Source organism: Arachis hypogaea, chromosome 7 (genome assembly GCF_003086295.3).
Source record: "Arachis hypogaea cultivar Tifrunner chromosome 7, arahy.Tifrunner.gnm2.J5K5, whole genome shotgun sequence".
Classification (NCBI taxonomy): domain Eukaryota; kingdom Viridiplantae; phylum Streptophyta; class Magnoliopsida; order Fabales; family Fabaceae; genus Arachis; species Arachis hypogaea.
In genome coordinates, this window is record NC_092042.1 from 575,626 (window position 1) to 592,587 (window position 16,962).

A 16,962-nucleotide genomic window follows, 5' to 3' on the forward strand; every position below is an offset into this window, starting at 1 on the left:
TTCTGAAATTGCTAAGGTGATGATTGGGATCTTTAAGTTCCATCGTACAAAGTCATATCCGGGAGTTTGAAGTCCTTTGAAATTTTGGTCTTCATGATTTCTCTGGTGAATGGATCTTGACCCTGGCGGGAGCTATCCTCTGGAGTGGATCGAGTAGCTTTGGTTTTGAGATCGGCTTCGAGTTTTAGAAGCTTATCTTCTAATTCCCGGCGTCGCCTTATTTCCCGTTGTAGATCCTCCTCCTTTTCGCGCTGATGTTGGGCTTCTTTCATGAGTTTCTTTAATCGATCTTGAAGTGTTTCTATTATTCCTGGGTTTGATGAATTTTTGTCCCCGTTGGACGCCAGAGTATCTTTGAGTGTAGCATCCGTATTCTTGTGCGGCGTTCTATCTTCTAGATCTGAATCGTGGTCGTTGTCATGGTTGTCCGCCATGGTGGTGGGATGACTTCCAGGTTCTCCGGCAACAGCGCCAATGTTCCAAGGGTTACCTGAAACTGGAGGTCGATCTCGGATGAGATCTTCTACTCTGGTCGGAGCCGAACTATCCAGCAGGTGTGTAGCGGCCGGAGCTGGAGTGGCCGACTTGTTGGACTGGCTGCACTGCTGATCCTTTGTCACCGGAGGGTGGGGGTACCTACAAGGGACTCCGATGCTTAAGTTAGCAAGGGTATTAAGCAAGTATTTTGTAGAATCAGAGTATGAGTTATACCTGGGTGCTCCAGTGTATTTATGATGGTGAGATGTGACCTTCTGCGGATAAGATAAGTTAGTTATCTTATCTTATCTTATCTTTTGTTGAGGTCAGCTTATCTTCCATGGAACCGCCCTTGTCTCTATCGGTTTGGGCTGCCTTTCGGATCTGGGTCGTATACCTTGAGTTGGGCCCTTCTTTGGGCTTTTCTGTCGCTTTGGCCGACTTCTTTTATAAAGAAGTCGGTCCGCTTGACCCTAAGAGGTCGGTAGCTTCGTCCCGGCTCGGATAGCTCGACCCAAAGTATGAACAGATGCCTTGAGAGGTTTGTCGCGAGAGATGACAGACTGAGCTGGTCGTTTCAACAAAGAGATATGGCTGAAACACTGCGGTAGCGGTCGGCAGTTTGGTCATATGACAACAAATCTATCGGAGTGCATTAATGCATTTCTCAAGGGTACACAGTACTTGCTGATTTCTGCCATCATGCGCATCACGTACGAGAGATTGCAGAAGTTGTTCGTGACAAAGAGCAGGGAAGCGCAGCCACAACCGGCTGCTGGAAATTGCTTCTCCCAGATGCTGATGGCAGCCATTGAGAAGAACAGAGAAGCATCCCGAAGATACATGTTACTTATTATGATTGACGAGCTTCCATGTTTGTTGTGGAGGAGTTAGAGCCGTTCGAGGGTTAGTCGCAAGGTTCCTTCAAAGTTCAGATAGCAGCGGGTACGTGTGACTGTGGTCTCTTACAGTCTCTCCATTACCCATGCCGACATGCGCTTGTCGGGTGTACCGCCTCAAGCATCGAGTGGGTTCTGTATGTTCATTCGATTTGTAGATAGGAGGCTGTGTTCAAGGTATACGAGACGGAGTTTTCACCGATACTCGACGAGTCCCTGTGGTCGGAGTGGTATAAAACTTTGCTTTGTCCTAACCCACTCATGCGCAGGAAGACTACTGAGAAACCTATCTCTACCAAGTTCTGGAATGACATGGATGATGTCGAGCGACAGGAGAAGAGATGTGGTATATGCAGGCAAGTCGGTCATACTAGGAGGGATTGTCCTAACCAACCCACGGACGATGCTTAGAGGTGATAGTTGTTTACTGGGATCAATGTTACCTAGTTGTTTCAAGTTATTCTAGTTGTATTCAATGCTTATCAGTGTCATAGTGGTTTATCTAATATATATAAAATCATTAATGGATTTGGAAATCATGAGCATGTTCGTACGAATGAATTATACATCTTTTGCATCGCACCGTTAAAAGTTCTAACAGATTTTTTCATAATACCAAACACAAAAAAAAATCACATAAAAGGACTATGCATTAACAAATTATATAAGCATCACTTATACAATACATCTGTCACGACCCAAAATTAACCATGACCGGCACTAAGAAAAATAGTCCCTTAGCAAACCTAACCGACTTAAATATTAAATTGAATAAGAAAGTTACAAATATTTTACAAGTTCTAAAATAGTTAGTTATACATTTTTAACAAAAAAAAAAGAAAATAATTACGAATGGTTGGATCTTGCTTGTGACATATGGAGCATATACATCTAGGAACTCGACAAAGAATAGGTACTCATTGCAAATCGTTACTCTTGAATAGAAAATCTCACATAGTCAAGTATTTGTTCTTGAAAAATATTTTTAGAAAAACGGGATGAGTTTTGTAACTCAGTGACTAGACAATACATCTATAATCGACATGAGACCATATAAACATTATTATCAAGCAATTTTAATTAGAAAATAATAGTTGATAATAATAAGTGAATTAATAAGGGAGTTCTCATACAGAAATCAATTCAAAAGTCTACAGTTGGGCGGCTCCATCTCTATGGGTAGCCCTTTCCTCTAGTGTGTCCGTACGGAATAACAGATCCAACGTATGGCCTACACGTTAGGCTAGCAACGCCCCTGCTAGCTGAGGTCTGAGCTAGATGCATCTAGGTTAACGTCATAACCGCCGTTAACTACGGTTTTCTAATACGAGCCACCCAAACTAATTCAAAACATATAATCTCAAAAATAACAAATCCTTGATCTTTCAAATATATAAGTTATCGAATCAAATCAAATAAGATAATACTTTCTCATCAGAAATCTTTTCCAATCATACTTTTTCAATCATAAGAAATTTCAAACATATTTCACCATCTTTAAAGTAAGTGACTACCAACAAATACTTCAATGCTTCAAAAAAAAAATATTCAAGAACATTTTGGAATAATACAAAACTTCATAAAAAATATATATAGTCTCATGTATAGTTCCAAAAGTATAAACTTCATAAAAACGAATTATTTAATTCTAATAAATCAATTATTCTAATCAATTTAAAATCATTCAAGGTGAATATCGTGAGTATAATTCAAAAATCATAATTGATATATATCAAAATAATTATAGATGCCCAATCAAACAATTATAAATGTAAAGCCTACTCACAACTTGGTCCTAAAGAACCGAAGAGACCGAATCCGAAGTATAACTGAAATCTGGTGTTCGGAGGGGTTGAAGGAAACACCAAACAAAGGAGATAACAATGATGATGGAAGGCGACGACAGCAGCTTCCACATTAGCATTAAGACCATGGACATCTTCGGTGGCAACATCGACATCAATTCGACACTCACCCATCCGACAATCAACAATGGCATAAGCAAGGAAAAACAAAGAGGGCATTAACAGCTTTTCGGCGCACTAAACGAGATCAAAACAGCAGCAGTGGCCCCTTTGAGTTCAATGACAACAACTGCAACTCCAATGACTCTAACAACAGCAACAACATCAGATCTGGTAGCTCATGTTGGAGGTAGAATATCGACTACGGCGTTGCAAAAAAGAAAATCCAGCACAAGATTCAGCACCTTCAACGGCGGGAACGGCTCCATACAACACCAACGGCAGCGAGAAGGTTTCCTCCTCCCTCGTATTCTTCTGCCTAGCACCCATTCTCTCCTTTTCTCCGGTGGCTGTAGTGGCTACTGCAACAATAATGTCAGCGGCAGTGGCCTCCATCATCGCCGTCGTCGACTCCTTCCTTTCTCTTCTTATCAATTTGTTGGTTTCTGTCTCTCTCTTCCTTACTTCAATTTTGTTTTCTTTCTTTCTTTTTTTCTTTCTTTCTTTCTTTCTTTCTTTCTTTCTTTTGTGGGTTACTGAAGTTCTGTGAGGGAGGGTGAAAGTGTGTGACAGGTGAGAGAGTGTTTTGAATTAGAATTAGGGTTAGGTTTGGGAAAAAGAATAAGGGTAGTGTAGGAATTTTGATAAAATTAGAGGGTAGGGTAGTAATAAAAGAAATCAAATGTAAAATATTTTAGAAAAAGCTTGGGACATTACAACATCATTCATAGTCTAGTACATAAAGTTAATAACAAGATACTCTACATAATAAACTATAAGACATCATCGGTAGTGGGGATCCTGGTAGTGGAGCCAATGCCCAGTCCCACATGGGGGAGGCTGTGTCTGGCATTGAGGTCTGTTGGGTCGAGGGTCTGCATGAGGGCGGGATGCCCCATCTTCGTCTTATTCGATAATATGGTCAGAAAGAGGTAGAAGAGAGGAAAAAGTAGTCAAAAGGTTTGAACTAGGGCCCAGAACCTCACTGTAAACGACATCTATTTATAGGTGTCTCCAACCTTGTCTCGTTTATAGTATAAATGAGATAAGGCTGGATACATCTTGTTTACTGTAAACGAGATAAGGTATGTGTGTCTGTATATCTCGTTTAAACGAGATAAGGTTGGGAGACAGATTTTGAAAATAATTTTTATAATTATTTATTTCAATAATTAAAATATTTATTTAATTTATTTAAATAAAAAAAATCCACAAATACATAAGGAGGAAGATATTTTATTTTTCTACAATCTAGCCTCACACACCTTCAAATGATGATTATGTCCCCTCACTTTGAACTAAGATTAGAAAGAAAATATTATTCCCATCTTAGTCAAATCAAGACCTAAGCTCAAAATATATCATTATCACGACTTAAGCTGAAGTAACTAGAGAATTATTTGAAAACGTTGAAAATATACAGTGATTTTCATGCCATTTTCTACTAGTGGTTGCTGCTGCTTAGCTGGTAGGCGAAATTTGTGATCTCTAACAATGGCGCTCAACTTGGTATACGCGTTCATAATATCAGCACTTTCTTCACAACTTCGCACAACTAACCAGCAAGTGCACTGGGTCGTCCAAGTAATACCTTACGTGAGTAAGGGTCGATCCCACGGAGATTGTTGGTATGAAGCAAGCTATGGTCATCTTGTAGATCTCAGTTAGGTAGATTCAAATTGATTATGGAGTTTTGATAATTAAAATATAAATAAAACACAAAGTAAAGATAGAGATACTTATGTAAATTAATGGTGGAAATTTCAGATAAGTGTATGGAGATGCTTTGTTCCTTTCGAATCTCTGCTTTCCTACTGCCTTCATCCAATCCTTCTTACTTCCTTCCATGGCAAGCTGTATGTTGGGTTTCACCGGTGTCAATGGCTACCTCCCGTCCTCTCAGTGAAAATGGTCCAACTACGGGTTACGTAGGGCTAATCATCTGTCGGTTCTCGATCATGTAGGAATAGGATTTACTATCCTTTTGCATCTGTCACTACGTCCTACAGTCACGAGTTTGAAGCTCGTCACAGTCATTCCATCCCAGATCCTACTTGAAATACCACAGACAAGGTTTAGACTTTCTGGATCTCAAGAATGCTGCCAATGGATTCTAGCTTATACCACGAAGACTCTGATCTCAAGGAATTGAAGGCTCTGTTGTCAGGAGAGGCAATCAATACGCATGAGCCAAGAATCCAAGAGATACACACTCAATCTAAGGTAGAATGGAAGTGGTTGTCAGGTACGCGCTCATAGGTGAGAATGGTGATGAGTATCACGGATCATCACATTCATCAGGCTGAAGTGCGAGTGAATATCTTAGAACAAGAATAAGCTTGAATTGAATAGAAAATAGTAGTAATTGCATTAATACTCGAGGAACAGCAGAGCTCCACACCTTAATCTATGGTGTGTAGAAACTCCACCGTTGAAAATACATAAGAACAAGGTCCAGGCATGGCCGAATGTCCAGCCTCCCTAAAATGGCATATGAATTCGAAAGTAGGGAAAAAAGACCTAGGTCTAAGGACTAAACGCCCAAAGATCGATCTGAATACAATAGTAAAAAGGTCCTATTTATAATGAAACTAGCTACTAGGGTTTACAGAAATAAGTGAATGATGCAGAAATCCACTTCTGGGCCCAATTGGTATGTGCTTGGGCTGAACATTGAGCTTTACACATGTAGAAGCTTCTCTTGGAGTTAAACGCCAGCTTTTATGCCAGTTTGTGCGTTTAACTCTGGTTTGTAACGTGTTTCTGGCGTTTAACTTCAGAATAGGACAGAGAATGGGCGTTTAAATGTCAGTTTGCGTCATCAAAACTCGAGCAAAGTATGAACTATTATATATTGCTGGAAAGCTCTGGATGTCTACTTTCCAATGCAATTGAGAGCACTCCATTTGGAGTTCTGTAGCTCCAGAAAATACACTTTGAGTGCAGGGAGGTCAGAATCCAACAGCATCAGCAGTCCTTTTTTAGCCTCTGAATCAGATTTTTGCTCAGATCCCTCAATTTCAGCCAGAAAATACCTGAAATCACAGAAAAATATACAAACTCATAGTAAATTCCAGAAATATGAATTTTGCATAAAAACTAATAAAAACATCCCAAAAAGTAGCTAGATCCTACTAAAAACTACCTAAAAACAATGCCAAAAAGCGTATAAATTATCCGCTCATCATTAGCCTTCTATTTCTCTTTTGAATAAGTATCCACTAATCTTGCTGAAGTATGGCTTTGTGGAGTAAAATTTTGCTCAAAAGAATCCATGGCAATGTAGTGTTCCTTCTGTCAAGCAATGGTGCTAAAATACGTCAACTAGTTTTTGTTTGAGTGTCTTGAGTCTTGAGTAGTTGTTAGTTTTTCGGCTAAATGGTCAAATTAATTTTCTAAAATCACTTATTTTTTAAATTATTCATTGAAAGATCTCTTAACAAGAATAAAAATAAAAAATCAAACAAAGAATAAGAAAAAACACATAATGCTGCAAATTTATTTGGAAGAGGATGATCTTACATTCATTTAACTAAAAGAAAGAAAAAAATGCAGCATTAGAAGAAACATTTTTCTATATTTGCAGCAAATTTGGGTGTAACACGAAGATATTTGGGTATATTTTAAGAATTTTAGGTGTATTTTTATTCTGAAAAGTTCTGTATAATTCAAAACTCTTTCTCTTCTTCCTCCTCATCTTCTGCTGCTTCTTCTTTTTTTTTCCATCATAATCACCATATTTTTCTTCTTTTTTTATTATTCGTCTTTTCCTTTTTGTTTTGCCTTCTCAAGTTTCTTCTTGTTTTACTCTCTTAACAAGAATAAAAACAAAAAAATCAAACAAAGAAGAATAATAAACACCTTCAAAATTATTTGAAAGATGATGAACTTACATTCATTTAACTAAAAGAAAGAAAGAAATAAGAAAAAAAGAAGAAAAAATGCAGCATTAGAGGAAATATTTTTCTGTATTTGCAGCAAATTTGGGTGTAACATGAAGATATTTGAGTGTATTTTTAAGAATTTTAGGTGTAGTTTTATTCTGATAAGTTCTGCATAATTCAAAACTCTTTCTCTTCCTCCTTCTCATCTTCTGCGGCTTCTTCTTCTTCATCTTCTTATTTCATATTCTCGTAATTCTTCTTGGGAGAAAAAAATCAAACAAAAAAGAAAAAATACATAATGTTGCAAAATTGATAGAAAGAGAAGTAGGGACAAAAAAACAGCAACAACAATAGTAGTAAAAAAATGATGATGAAGATGAAACACATGAAGAAAAAAGGAGGAGAAACGCAGAGAAAAAGGAGAAGAAGAAGGAAGAGGAGGAGGAGGAACGCGAAGCGCGCTATGGAAACCATTGAGTAGCACGCGTGTTGACAGCTCGTATGGGTGAGCGTCCTTTTTGTTGGGTTTGACTCAACTTGTATGACTTGTAAACCAAAATGACTTGTATGTGTAGCACTTCTTTTCAAAATATTCAAATCTCATGTCATAAACACATCTAAAATTAAATAAATATAAACACATCCAAAATGATGTAATGACACATCTAAATAATTGGCATTGTGGTTCTCTAAATTACATATTGGACACACAAAAAATTAGACTCAAACACACATTTAAAATTATAAGAATGCACTCTAAATATTGTATTAACACATCTAAAATTCATGTAAAAAAAACTTATATATGAACATGGAAACATAACAATATAAACACATCCAAAATTAAATATTGACACATCTAAATTATGTTAACATCACAACTTTCAAATTAAATATATGAATGCAAAAAAGAAAAATTATAATCACAAACACATTTAAAAAAAGAAAAAACACAGACACTTACAATATTATGCATAAATTAAAAAAATAGAATCTTTTATTAAACGAAAAAAAGGTAACATATCTTTGTGAATGAACTCAACCAAAATTTTTTAGAATTGTACAAACAAAAATACCAGAGATAGAGAAAGAGTGTGACGCATGTACGTTTTCGGCGCGGATGAACGGCGACGAAGAGGAGGAAGGCGGCAATGAAGATGAGCGCCGAGAAAGAGGAAGGCGGCATTGTAGATGAGCACCGAGGAGGAAGAGGAAGGCGGCATTGAGGTTGAGTGCCGAGGAGGAAGGTGGCGTAGTCGCGTGGATAAACAGCAGTGGAGGATGACGAACCACGAACGGCGTGCGCCTCTGGGTTTAGGAAAATACGGTGAATGTGGCTGTTCTGCTTCCTTCAGGACTTTGTATAGTATTAGTTAATAATTAGATGGTTTAAGGTTTATTTTAAAATTTTAAAATCAAAATTTTGAATTTTAATTAATTTGATTTTTGGATGTATATTTAAATTGTAATATATTAAATTTGAAAAAAAAAATTAATTTAAATTTTAAATTTCACTTTTATTTAGTTTGTATTTTAAATGTATATTTAATTTTAAAAAGACACTAAATCAATTCATAATTTTTAGATGTGTTTATTTTATTTTATTTTTTTATTATTGTAATAAAAAACTAAATATTATATAATTTTTAAAAGATACCTAATTGAATTGCATTTGTAAATACTTAATCATCATAAATTGAAACCTCACTGGAGAAGCGAAACTTCGGTTTTGCTGGTACTATTATATGTTGGAGAGCCTGTAAGTAATCCTCTGCATGTTATGTAGGATAAATAATCCTCAACGTATTATATTTATTGAGTCCCGCTAGGAAGACAATGGGGTATCTCTACAATCTCTACAATGGATTGTTTATTTGGCCCAATATAAATTAAAAATGAAAATCAACCCACATTTAACCTAATTTCAAACCATTGAGTTTTATTTTAACCATAACCATCCAAATCTTAATCAAATTTACCCCCAATCCTATTGTTCTTCCCCAACGGCAACCCTTTTCACCAAACCCTCATTGCCCCTGACCATTCTACCGTCGCATCTCCATTCGCCCAGACCTGTCCCTCGCGACTCATCCTCCAACAGCACTGACCAAACCCTCGAGGCTTGCCGTCCATTAGCGCCGTACCGGACCCCCACGGCTCACCCTCCATCAGCGCTGAAGTGGAACACCGCGGGTCACCCCCAACAGCGCCGCACCAGACCACCGTGGTGCACCCTTCTTCAGCGGCGACTAGACCACGCGTTTCATCCTCCAGAGCGTTCCTCTTCCGTAGCCGGCAGAACTCAGTATGGTCGCCTTCTGTTTCCCGTCGAGGGTGTCACTGTTACGGCCCCAAAACACTGAATGTCGTCCATGAACAACTGGAGGTTAGTGAGTTGATTTTTTTATGTGATTATAACTATTTATGATGCTACTAGTTTTACATGCAATGAATCTTGTTGAGGCGTTTGATTATTTATAGTGAAGAAATCAATTGTTGCAACTTCACTAACGGGACGTGTATAATATGTTGAAATGAATTGTACAAGTTGTTGTTTTTTATGGTTGCATTGATTTTTATTCTAGTGTGCAAAATTTTGTAGAATTTCAGTTTAATTAGTACAACAATTTTGGCTCACCGTTTGGTCTTTTGAATGCAACGTCACTTAAATTAGTTTATCATAGTCGATATGTATTTGACATAAAATGGATGGTTACTTTACTACTTATCTGGATGATTGATTTTCGTTATAGTGAATGTTATTTGTCTTTGATCTTGTTGGTATATTTGAATCAGATACTGTATGGATTTTGTGTATGTTGAACACTTCAGCACAGATTTACTCGAGCAACATGGTGCTATTTTTTGTTTTTAAATTCCTTAGATCGGTCACTAAAAACTTTTAAAGTTTTGCTTAAATCAGCCTATGTCTATATGGTCCTCAAATTTGCTCTTCAGGTTCTCAAGAAGTACCATATTGTTGAAATTGTAAGGCAGGTTCCAAGACTTCTTGATGCATTAGGTTAGACATTTTTTTAAAGAAAATAAGAGAAATACATTGCACCATTTAGGAATATAACTGTGACAAGCCTTAAAAGTATTTTTGTGCTTATTATGTTTAATTCTATCTATTTGACATTTGATTAAATTTGTGCAATGTTACAGTGGTTGAGAATAGAGAAAATTAGAGCGTCGGACAAATGCAACTTGTTTGTCTTGCTAGGCTACTATTGAAGAATAAAAGGATTTTGGTTCTAGGTTGAGCAACAACATCCATTGATACTGCAACACAATTTAATTCAAAAGACTATTAGAAATGAAACTAGTGAATGATTTTGGTTAATGACACATTAACTACACATTTGTTATTTATTGCAGTGTCTCTTGTATTCATGAATGTTCTTAAAATGGGAATGCTCCTGTTGAGACAAAACATATACCACAATTATTCTAAATCTATGAATGAGAAATTTAATGTATATATTAGAAATTGTGGTCAATTCATAATATACTAGATGTTCATTTTATTAGATATACAAATGCTTATTTTTATTTTTAAGTAGATATTTAATTGATTGAATTGAATTTTAAGTAAATACAATTATAATATTTTGGATGTTCAATTCAGTAGGTAGGCATATGATTATTTTTATTCTTAATTGGATGTTTATTTGATTGGATTAGATTTAAGTAAATACAATTAAAATACGCCAGATGTTCAATTCACTAGGTGTTCAATACAGGATTTTTTTTTTCAATACAAAATGCTTGTTGAGCTAATTCACCAGTTGGAGTATTAAGGTTTTATTCATGAGTCTTGATGAGGACTAACATGTGATTGCTCATTCATTTTCTGAATTTGTCTGAATGTATTGGTAAAATATCTTTCAATCATGACATGCTTACCAGGCGGCAAAAATAACCATTTATTTTGTCTATAAAAATAAACATTCGAATCCATATTAAAGTGAGCAGCCAGTTTATTGTGTCTACGTACAGGAATTTTTTCCATTTATGGGACCAATGAAAAAATACAAAAAACAGAAGTAACGGACATATTGTGATAAAAAATACTTTTCATTTACAATAGGTAATGAAACTAATAAACACTTTTCACTTTTACCAATACAACATTTTAATTAATTCATGGATATAAATATTGCGAGCTATTGTTCATCTTGAATTTTCAAAAACTTGTGCTTCTGATTATGAGCTGAAGAGTTGGCGCTATACATCCTCTTTGGGTTTAAATGTTCCAAATCTTCCTTAAATACCCAACTGTACCCGCAACTGTTCACTTCTACTACTTCTTCTGAATAACGAGTCAATGCAACTAATTTAATACTATCAAGATCAAATGCTCCTTCGTTTAAAACACAGACAAAATTATTAATGAAAATTGTTGAGTTAAGAAATTAACTAAATTAATTAGTGATGACAAACATTATTTTTGGGTAAAATAAATAATTAGTGTTGATTGTTAATAATTATACGTTGCTAATTATTTATTAAACATTGCAGGCCAAAACTTTGTCTAGCAGCCCAAATTGGAGTAAAAAATAAAACATCAAGGCTGGTGGGCTGGTTAATCAAGCGAAACCCAAAAGAAACAAAACCAAAGAAATCAAACTGGTTGCTTAATGGATATCCGATCCAATCCCGAGTTGATTTCAAATCCCTCCAACTTGTTCTCACATCACAAGCAACGTTTACCTCTGTGTGTTGGTCAGAAAATCAGAAAAGTGAGAAAGAGAGAAATAGCTTCTTCCTTAAGCTAATCACCAAAGAAGCAAGAAAGAGAGAGATTAAGCTTGAAAGGCAGATGTCAAATCAGCAAGTCCAAACCAAATCAAGCTTAAGAAAAGATTAAAGGTAAACCATTTTCTCATACATGTATCTCAGTTTCTTCTCATCTTTCCAACTCTCTGCTCAGTCTGAAATGGGATACAAAGGAAAGTTATTTTCTGTTCTTCACTGCTATGTATCTACGGTCACAAGTGATTCTTGGGGACCAAGTAGCTTCTCAATGGCCCAGATTCAGTTTACCATAGGAAAACTCTTGTGATTGCTGCTTTATGGCTTTCGGTCAAGATAGAGAAGTCAGAAGCAAAGTTTCTATTTTGAAGATTACTGGAAAAAAGGTAAAAGGATGGGTTGGTGAAGCATAGTGCTCAAGGAGTTGACCTAGGAAGAAGAACCCAGCAACGTGTAAGGAGATAAAAAGAAACTTGATGTTCATTCAGAAGCCAATGAGAGAAAACCAGAGTTTGGTGAGTTGTGTTCTGTGAAGAGTTTCCTGTGAAGTTCCTCTACTTGGATAATGCTTTCTCTTAAAGAAGCATTCGGCCAATATTGAAGAACTAAATCAGAGGCTTGCAAAGCTGGTTTATCACATAGCAAAGAGGCTGTTGATGAAGTCAATCTCCTTCATATTTTATAGATTGTAATGTACTTTTCTATATTTATCTTTCTGTAATTTCTTGAGTGAAAAGGCATATTGAGAGAGCTCAAGTAAAAGCCATGAGTGGAAAAAGGCTGAGTGATACACTTGAGAGAAAAGCCTAGAGTTATTTTCTGATTTCTTTAGGTATGTCTATGTCTTGTATCTTGTACCTTAGTTGGGTTAGCACTAAGAGTGAAGAGTTAGGTATTAGCATAGCCAATGTCAAGTTAGGTTAGAACTTGAGTGTGAAAGAATTTTGTCAATCCTGTGGAATTGGTGTATGTAATACTTTTAACTATAGTGGAAATTCATCCATTGTTGTGGAGGAGACTGGACATAGGTTGCATTGCACAAGGCAACCGAACTAGGATACATGCTGGTGTTAGCTTTTCTCTTCTCTGTTGTGTTCTGTTTTCTAATATTCATGAGACAAAAATAAATTGTCTCATAAATTTTTTGCTCTTGAGTTCAAGCAGAAGCAGAATTGAAAGTTTATTTTAAAGGGTCAGATCAGTAATCATAAAAAGAAAGGCAGAGATTCAACCCCCCCTTCTCTAAGCCTACCACAACCTTCAAAAACTTTCCTGGATAAAAACGTTAACAACTTATGAGCTAATTATTGGATGAAAACTTTCCTAAATGAAGATGGCATTTTCATCAAATCAAGCAAAAGAGCAATAGTATAACCCAAATATAATCCACTTTTCATATGAATGAACTATCCGCATGCATAGTAAAATAAACATTCTCTTTAGGTAATAAGAGATAACTAACAAATTGACCAAAATACCTCCCACGCACTATGTTTAAATGATTTAACTCAAATCCAACTTCAATTCAAGAAAAATTAAATTAAATCTAATCCAAACCACATAACAAAATAAACTTGCAGAACATGTGCATGTAGAATCTGTAACACCCTACCATACTTAATCTTATGCTTAAGTCATAAGACTGAGATAGTAAGGTATTACAACCTCTCTCTCTCTCTCTCTCTATATATATATATATATATATATATATATATATATATATATATATATATATATATATATATATATATATATATAAAATAGAGAAAATGATACTTAACTAGGAGCCTTGAAAAAAATGGATAAAACAAAATCGCAAAATAAAAAACGCAACGCTCAGGTAAGGATTACTTACGTGCTAAGAAATCTAATAGGAACATGATAAAGATAAGCAAAAGAGTAAAGGAAAGCCAAGGAAACAGCATAACTAGCCCCTAACTCAGCCTGCGAAACTAAGGCTGACTATATATATACATATGAACATACACAGGTATCCCCAAAATATCCCAAAATACCAAAATAAACTCCTATCTCTCCCTCAACCTCTAAGAGGAGCAGCATACATAAGTTACTTGGAGAGTAAGCTAAATACATATATACATATATACAACAGGAAACCAAAATACACCAATAGACTACTTCACTTCCCAGGATCCAGACGCCTAGCGAGGAGCCTCTTGACCTGCATCTGAAAAACAACAATACAATATGGAATGAGAATCGGAGGTTCTCAGCATGGTAAAAGTGCCACGCGCATAATAAATAAAGTCCTGAGAATGCCATAAGCAATCCTAGAACTCCGTTATACAATTATCCAACTTAATTACTAAACAGAAGCTATAACAGGGGTAGGTATTCTAAATCTACCTAACTTACTCAATTTCAATCCTAATCTAACACCAAACCATTTCTCCTTTTCCTCCATTCCTCTATCATCCACAATGCAACAGAAACAAGCAACCAAACAAGTTCACACACAAGTAATGAGCAGATAGTTCAAATAGCAAATATAACAGGTAGCAGGGGTTATATATCAAATAGGCAATCCCAGGAAATGCATAGCAATCAACCAAACAAATGCATATGATGCATGCCTGTCCTATGCTGATGGGGCCCATCTGTCGATTATCCAGCCAACACGACAAGTCCGAAAATCTTAGACTGTCTCCCGTCGTGCATCCTCAAGAGTCTATGCATAAAGTTCACATACATTCATCATATAATCACTCAATGGGGGTTATCCATACCCGGGAATTTATACGTGCCCGGTCACCCTTACGACGTAGGGTTAACAGAGTATCGAGAATCAACCTAGAACACGTGGAGGCGAGCCACGGTTTTAACTTAAGAAAACTCGTATCTCAGATATCATTATTCATAAGCCATTTCATATTCATAAACATTATTTAATCATTCATCAAGCCATGGCATGTTAACTCCTTTTATTAACAACCTCCCTTTCACATTTTTCATCATCATTCCCTTATAATTCATCTCGATTGCCCTTTCCGGGTCCTGACCAAACTATTTATCAAACTCTTCTCAACCTTTTTAATATCGAATAATCTTAAAATCAACCCAACTCTAACATTAAATCAATCACATCACACGAAGATTAATCTTTAACTTCTCGAACCCATGACTATCACTGAGACATCCTCGACACTCTATTTTCTTTTCTGTTTTTAATATAACAAATGAACTCGGAATTGCGCAAACTTTATGTCCAGGCGTTCATCTTGAAATAAGCTTTCTAACAAACCAAAGATCATAATTTTCTAATTTATCTATCCTCAGGAATAAAGGAAAAACCGTGACTGCTCTGCAGTGCATAAAACCAGAAAAATAGCAGCAGCATGTGATGTTCAAAATTCAATATAAAATCCAAGTTAAATCCAATGACTTTAAACATTAATGTAGTTAAACTTTACTCATCCAGGTTTCTTTCTCAATTAGTTCTGAGTTAATACCATTTTTAATGAAGAAGTTACATTACCTGGAAGTTAAGTAAAAATGAGTCAAAATCTGTTTTAGAAACCAACAAGTTTAGTACCTTTCAATTTGAATAACTTTTATTACAAAACTCTAATTAAGCTAAATTTTGGTTTGGGAACTCCTAGATCATCCAGAAACAAGTGTGTTTTGGTTGTAACCTAATTGCTATTCATTTCTAAGAGTTATAAGCATTGGAAGTTGATGCATAGCTTGCTGAAATCTGTTTCTTTTCAGCTTTGACCACCAATATTCAAAAATTCACAACTCCCAATCCTCAACTCTTAAAATTCTGAAATTTTAGAGAAATGAATAAAGTTAATCAAATTTTATAAAAAAATTAGTTTCGCTCCAAAACTCAACTCGTAGAATTCGCAGTAAGACAAACAAGTTGCTGCCCTGTTTGACCTTTTCTGCTGCAGGACAGATTTAATAACCTAACTTTAAAAATTTGCCATAAATTGTATATTTAACAAAAATGTCCCAAATTTTTCAGTTTAGTTCTTTATATTCCCAAGTTTATCCCAAACTTGGTCTCATACAATTCCGATCATTACATAATTAGTTACAGTATATGCAATACCACCACAACACAACTCTACATCCTTATTAACAAACACCAATCATAATCCATCATAAATAACTATAAGAGCACACCATTAATAAATTCTACACCTCATAATTCCAATATATATATCCACCAACAAATCTATTCCAACAACATTACAAGGCTAATCATTAAATACAACAAATAATTCAACTTATCCTATGGTTCCTCTAACCTAAGTTTTCACAACACCGTAAATATTAAACGTGCGAAACTTAAATCATACCTTAGCCGATCGCTTAGTTCACCCAAGGCAGTCTCACAACTCAAAATTACAGCCCCTCCATGCTCAATCAAACATCCCCAAAACAAGCCTTGGTCGCCAACAAACCTCCAAGTAATCCCAATTCAAACCCAATGCATGTATATATAACTCAATTCACCCCCAATTCACATATATATCCAAATTCAGATTTTTCATCAATAAATCAAAAATTAGCTAGGGTTTAGGTTGTTCTTACCGTACCCATTGATGATTGGAGTGCAACCCAACAATTATCCAATTTTAGTTTGCACCTAAACCACCAATTATCAAAATCACTCAAAATCTCAACAATTTTTTGTGTAGAAAAGGGGCACAGAGAACTGGAAATGAATTGGTAAGAAACTTACCACTTTGTTCGGATAAAATTGAAGAGGAGTCCGAGACGAACGCGTGGCCGCAAACGGCTCGTCAATCGGAGCTCAAACGAGGAAGATACGGTGGATCAAAGATGGTGAGGGTTTGAGAGCTTCTCCTCCCTTCCCCAAATCTGTTTGTATCATTGCATGCAAATAGAGAAGAAGGAGCTGCTGCTTAGTTTAAATGTTTGGGTCTGGTTAGATCCACGAGTCTGATTTCGGCCCCGGTTCAACCGGTTTGGCCCTTCTGGTCTGATTTTGGG

The 16,962-nt window shown here is 36.0% G+C and overlaps 1 protein-coding gene and 1 long non-coding RNA gene across 2 annotated transcripts in view; one reads left to right on the forward strand and one right to left on the reverse strand.

The window, feature by feature from the left end:
- Window positions 1-16,962, forward strand: part of LOC112765592 (probable F-box protein At4g22165) — a 136,899-nt gene that overhangs the window by 10,537 nt on the left and 109,400 nt on the right. The gene's annotated exons all lie outside the window — the stretch shown is intronic.
- On the reverse strand, window positions 13,888-16,850 carry LOC112765968 (uncharacterized). The gene is made up of 3 exons (XR_003183986.3): window positions 16,691-16,850; window positions 16,305-16,594; window positions 13,888-14,167 (listed from the first exon to the last, which is right to left on the reverse strand). It is a non-coding gene; the product is annotated as an uncharacterized lncRNA (long non-coding RNA).